The sequence below is a fragment of the Cupressus sempervirens genome, chromosome 3, assembly GCF_028749045.1.
Source record: "Cupressus sempervirens isolate cs-2001-9-10 chromosome 3, ASM2874904v1, whole genome shotgun sequence".
In the NCBI taxonomy this organism is placed as follows: Eukaryota; Viridiplantae; Streptophyta; class Pinopsida; order Cupressales; family Cupressaceae; genus Cupressus; species Cupressus sempervirens.
Window position 1 is genome coordinate 111154287 of NC_143120.1, and position 6575 is coordinate 111160861.

Sequence of the window (6575 nt, forward strand, 5' to 3'; positions counted from 1 at the left end):
GAGAAGGTTACTGGTAGGCTCAGAACTCCGGAGGGCTTTTCTGATCCGATTCAGAGCACCATTGGTGTGAAGCAGGGTTGTCCTCTTTCCCCTACACTGTTTGGCTTGTATATTGATGAGTTGGGAGATTTCCTTATGAATTCCTCTCAACCAGGAGATGGGTGTTATTTACATCAGGTTCTGATCTCTATTCTCCTCTTTGCTGATGATGTCATTCTCTTGGCCTCTTCTCCCGATAGCTTACAAAGACTCCTTGATAGTCTTGCTTCTTTCTGTACTCAGCCACAGCTTGTGGTCAATTTAGCTAAGACACGGGTTATGGTCTTTAACTGTTTAAAGACCTCTCATCTCCATTTCTTCTTCCAGGGGAAGGAGGTTGAGATTACTCCCTCTTACATGTATCTTGGTGTGAAGTTCTCAAGACCACGTTTCGGTTTGATACCTGCTATTCAGTCTAGAGTCAGTAAGGGTATGGGCTCCCTGGCTTTGCTGGAGAGACAATGCTTCAGGCATCATTTTCAGGATATTTCATCCAAGTTGTCCCTTTTTGACTCCTTGGTTCGTCCGACAGTCCTCTATGGTTATGTGGTTTAGGGACCTTCTTTTATTGCTTCTGATTGGGCTTCTATTGAGCGGGTCTAGACATTGTTGTTGCGTCGTATCATTAGGTGTCATAGATTCACCCCTCATAGCATTGTTTTAGCGGAGTTTGGTGCTCATCCTCTCAAGCTTGCTGTTATTTTTGACTTGATTTGGTTTCTTCATCGGCTTTGTGGTTTTATGGAGATAGGTGCTGATTGACATAGATACTCTTTTTTGGCATAGTGTTCTTCGGTGGAGATTATGAGATCTGACACTTCTGCTAGATCAAGATGCTGGTACGCTCAGGCCACCTCTTTGTTGGGTTCGATCGGGATTGAGATTGATCGTCTCCCTCCCTATCAGTTTTCGCTGGATGCCCCGGCTCGTCTTCTTCCCTCTTGTCAGGAGTTGAATGAGCATGTCAGACAAGATATCTATAGGCAATATATTACCACTACTTGGTGTCATCCCCTCGGTGGTTTGCGACCTAAGATGGCCTTCTATGTGAAGCATTTTCTTGTTATTCAGGATGGTATTGTTGTCCGCCCTGCCTATCTTTACCGACGTTGGAATCATGCATTACGGTTCTCTTTGGGCTCTTTTAGGGTTGGTTCTCATCGTCTTAGGGCTCAGACTGATCACCATATGGATCAAGCTGATCAATTATGCCAGTTATGCACTCTGATGGAGGTTGAGATCGAGACTCACTTCATATTTCGTTGTCCTCATTACTATGAGATCAGAGGGAGATTCTATTGCTTTTTCAGAGACTGTTCTTCTCTCTCGATGTTCTTCAATTATATTGATCAACGGTGTTTAGCACTTTATCTTCAGGAGGCCACCCATCTTCGAGAGAATACCCTGTAGTCCTTTCATCAGAGATAGACTTCTGATAAGCTCATTACCACCTTTTTCTCTCCCTTGTCTCCTCCGCGGGGTTTGAAAAGGCCTTCCACTACTTCACATTCTAGATCTGTCAGACATTGTACCAGTCTCTACAGGCAACATCAGTCCTATAGGGGTTCTTCACAACATTCGAAGACTATGGATTGTCCATGGATGTACCTCTCTATTATGGATTTGTTTGTGACAATGAAGGACCCTTAGTCCTTACCTTCTCTTTCTTTCTTCTTGTTGCTTTGTTCCTTTTCAGTCACCGTTTGGTGCCTTTGCTTGGTTAGCTCTTTTGTTTGTATGCTCAGTCCCATAAACCATTTTGGTTTTTTGTGGACATTAATAATTTTATCTTATCTTATCTTATCACCACTAATTCATCCCCCACTCGCCTCTCATAGTTGTGGTGTCTAGACTTCACTTCTTAACATGATATCTAGAAGTGTCTATTCATTGATATACTATAGAAGTGATCACAAGGTAACTCTTTATAAGAACTCTTCTTGTGATTTTCATACATCAAATACTCATTAAAGACACATTTTTGGTAGATATCAGACATGCCTTTCTTCTACATTTTCTTTGATTATTTTTTAAAATCCAACTTTGAAATAAATTTCTAAAGAGAAGTACCTAAGAGGAGACACAAAACTACTCGCTGCAATATACTTTTATAGAAGAAATACATAGTTACAATTCCATGTAGTTGTCTTAGTTCTAATTGTTTATTATATATATTTTTCTCGATAGATTTATTTGTAAATCATTAACTGAATGTATATTGCAGAAACATATCTTTGAATTAGAAAGCAACTCAAGAAGAAAATCCTAAAATTAAAAAAAATTTGTGATGTTAAACTGATTACAATACAATAATTTTGGATTTTGGAATGATTTGAACTTTTATCTTTGTCAGTTCACATTTTTATAGACCTATAGGGTATAATTTTGGTGTCCAGTTATTTTTGCAAATGAACATTGGAAAATATTATTTGGCATGCTGGAAAGTTTGTGGTCCCAACAATCAACTAGCTTTTGAGTATTTAATTATAATATTTCCTCGAACTCCAACATAGATGATTAGTTAGTCACACTAGTCACCATTCCTTGTAACTTCCTCTTTAAGGAAATATAGCTCACAACCTTTCTGGAATTTTATTTTCCTCAGAACCTTTCTGTAATTTTTTTTCCTGTGATGGAGTGTCAAAAATGCAATTTTTAAAAAAATAAACACCATTAAGGGGATAGTTTAACATAGCTAGACTTAACTAATTTGTTAGACAACAATGCTAGTTATTGTTAGACATATTGAGATGTTGCTTGCTTTTTTGCCATTGACGCCAAAACCTCTATATCGTCTCTTGGTGGTATTGGTTGGTTGTTGGTAATATCGGTTGTATACCTATTGGATGTCGGTAAAGTATCTTCTAAAGTGAAAACTGATATTTGGTGGCATCGCATTGACAAATAAGCCTTGTGATTCTCAACATTAGGTCTTTTAGTGGTAGGAATTTTATGCAGTAGCTTATTGAATTTTTTTTATATAATCGTACATAGGTTCATGTACCTCGTTCTTGAGCTGTGTTAATTGCAATACGAGGGTATGTTCATCATTTTCTAACTTGAACCTTGCTTCAAATGCATTTCACATAGATTCCCAATCAGTAATTGATCCATTTGGGAGATGATGAAACTAGTTTGTGGTGACATCGGTCAAGGTTTGTACAAATAACCTCACATTTATGTTTTTTGTTGGTACAGTGAGAACTCTGTAGGTGGTATTGAAAGCATTCAAGTGATCATCAGTAGATTTGTTCCCATCGCCATTGAATTTGGGTAAGATGTCTTTAGCTCCTTTTCAAAGAGGGTTAGGGTTAGGTCCTCAGTTAAGGGGGCCAACTTGGGCACCCCAAGGGTTTGTAGCCATGTGAGGTAGAATAAAGTTCAAAGGTTGGACACTAAAATGAGTAGGAATTAAGGTTCTAGGTAAGACTAAGGCTTGCAGACTCACAACAATAGAGGGTGGTTTCTTAGGAGAGGTTGTTCTGCTCCTACTTTTATTACACTTTTCTGCCTTTGGGTAAGTTCAGGGGTGAAGTTTTTCTTTTCGCAAACTCGAAGGATTGATCTATAAATTTTTTTCTTTCTTCACTTAGAGGATATTTACCAGCAATCAATTTGTCCTAATAGTCAAGAATAACACTAATTACTGATTTTGGTTCCTCAGATTTAATGCAAGTTGTTGAGCCAATCTTACAACCACAACTTCTTCTTAAGCAACATGTAACCCTCTAATCAATCCTGCTTGTTCCTCTTCTTGTTCAAGCACTCGACTAACTTTTAGGAACTGTTCTATACTAGTTTTGAGGTTCTAGGCTTAAGCATTAAGATGTAAAATGATGTCTTCTTGAGTAATGTCAAACCCTAAGCTTGGTTGAAGAACAAGAAGAATGCCCGCGTGAGGCAAAACCATTCTATTTAACACCATTGAATTTGAAGGATTCCCCACCAGAGTCACCAAAAACCATTACTAGTAAACAATTTTTCCTTTTTAGAAATTTAGAAATAAAAGGCTATAGAACAAGAAAAACTGTCACACCACAATTGAGTTCTCCTTATAAAACTCCCTATGTTTAGAGGCACAATTCCCTCCTTAAATGATAAGCAAAAATCTCCTTTATTTCAAAGAAAAAATAGGATGTGATCTTTTTACCAGAAAGAACTAAGGCAATAAAATCACTTTTCCATATCCATGTAAAAGCATTGCAGAATTATTAGCAATTCAATGCTAAGCCTTAAGATTTATCAAATGAACAATGTATATCTAAAAAAAGGATTGATTCAACTAAATATACTTTAATTCAGAACCATTTACAAAATAAACAGGCAATCACTTAACACAACTCATACAACATTCCTTAAGAAATGAATCAAGATTACTCAAAACCATATGATCTTAAGTCACAAATCTATGTATCTCATGAACCAAAAAGCTTTTGTTTTTATTTATTGATTCCAATAAATAGCACCACAAAAATGGTTCAAGAAGAACCAGTTGTAAACAACTTACGCTTCCTTCTTAACAAGATTTCCCAGAATATCGATACCAAAGCTATCAAAATTCCAGAATATATAGCCACACATGGCTTTAAAAATGGTTTTACAAACTAACTCCATACATTGTTAATAAAGTTTTAACTTAGAACAAAATAAAACTAACTTAGATAATTGAAAATAACTAAATGGCCGAAGCCTCTGATTCTAAGCTAGGTTTTTGTTGCATCGAGTAGATTGGCCTGCTATCCCTATTCTACAGATGCATTACCTCCTGCCTCTTTCCACTCTTTATAAGTAACCTTGAAGTCAACAATCTCTTTTTGCTATGGGATTCCTAGCTATTCTGTCCTCTACTGTTAGATAGTGATCACTCTGCGAGCATGTTCCAACTTTTTGTTTTGCATCGCTAGGTGATCATCACTAATTATGATAATTGAATTTGTTCGGGTAGTAATGACGAAGTTCGTAGTAGATACTTCTTTGGTGTCCTTCAAAGCTCGTAATTTATCTTGGCATGTTGCCTCAATCGCTTTCATATTTTTATTAGGTTGATCTTTGTTGCCCAAGATTTCCACGTTGATGCATTTCACATCATTGTCTAAAATCTGCTTCAAACAATCCAACTCTTTAACAAGTTATGAACCCTCATCCAAGCATTGTTCAATTACCACATTTCTCCATTCCAAGTTAGTTCTAGAGACATAGAAGAAATCAGAGTCTATGCTAGAGCTCTGTTTTCCTATAAGAAATTTATCCATCCCATACTTTTGGACTTTGGTAATATGAGTTATAACTTCATCCCATTTTCTCTCCCCTAAGCCCAAGGACTTATATTTGACTCTAGATGGTCATCATTTGATAGACCTTTGTCCTTGTTTCAACTAAGTTAGCAATATAGCCGACTCGAGCCATCAATCAAATGCCCAGGAGACTAACCTATCCCTTTTCACTTGATCAATAAATTACTGGTTAGTAGGGGAACTCACATCAACCATGGAGATGGCTTGAGGTTGAACTTTTGTTTCAAGATTATGTAAAGTGTGGATATATTATGCTAGCACATGAATGGACTGTTTTAGTTCTTTCTTCTCTTTTAATTCTTTCTAGATGCAATTCGTGGCCTTGGCATGACCTACATCTAAAATCTTCATACCCATGGCTCTAGAGGCTGGTTCGAGGACTTTCTTTTCTATTGTGTAATCTTGGGGTGTGATGTCATCTAGATCTTAATCTTTAGAATGCTTATATACATTAGCCACCCAATTTCTTGTTTGTTCATCAACCTCCAACATGGTTTTTATCTTTAGATTTTTAGCCTAAGGTGTTCTTCCGAAACATTTCCTGACCATGTCTTCTACTGAGACATTTATAGGCACTCTACTTCTTTTCTTGTTCATTGACAAGTCAAACCAAATTTGGTGCAGAGGACGTGCCTTTGGATGAAGGCGTTTGTAAAATAGGGGAAGTAGTGCCAATGATCAAAGATCCTAGAGCATTGAGATCACCCATTGTCTATTGGTTATTTTGGTCCATGCCTTCGTGTGCTCCTTCTCCAGTAGATTCAACCACTATATGAATCTCAATTGTGTCTGTACTAGTATTTACCACAATAGCTTGTTGGACTCTTTCTTTCTTGGTGTGAGAACGGGTTCGTTTCATTGAACTTGAAGGTTGAACTAAACTTTGAACTTTGAGTTCAACTTCAACTTCAAGGTTCAAAATAGCTATAGGAGAATTGGTGAGAGATTTGTTAGTACTGTGAATAGGCAAGGCTGATTTAGAGATGGTGAACACCTCTTGGAAACGTTGTTTTGAGTCTCCTATCTTAGATTTTATTTTCTCTTTCAACCAACTCTTAGTTCTTACAATGACTGGATCAATTTTGGTCTATAAATTGTCTTCTTTAGGTGAATCCCAATCTATTTCTCGCAATGGAAAAGCTTCGACCCAAACCATATAGAAAGGATCAACCACTTCTTCATCTTTATCTCCTTTCACACCTTTTACATTCATCTGAAGCTTGTACTCCTTTATTTGTTTCA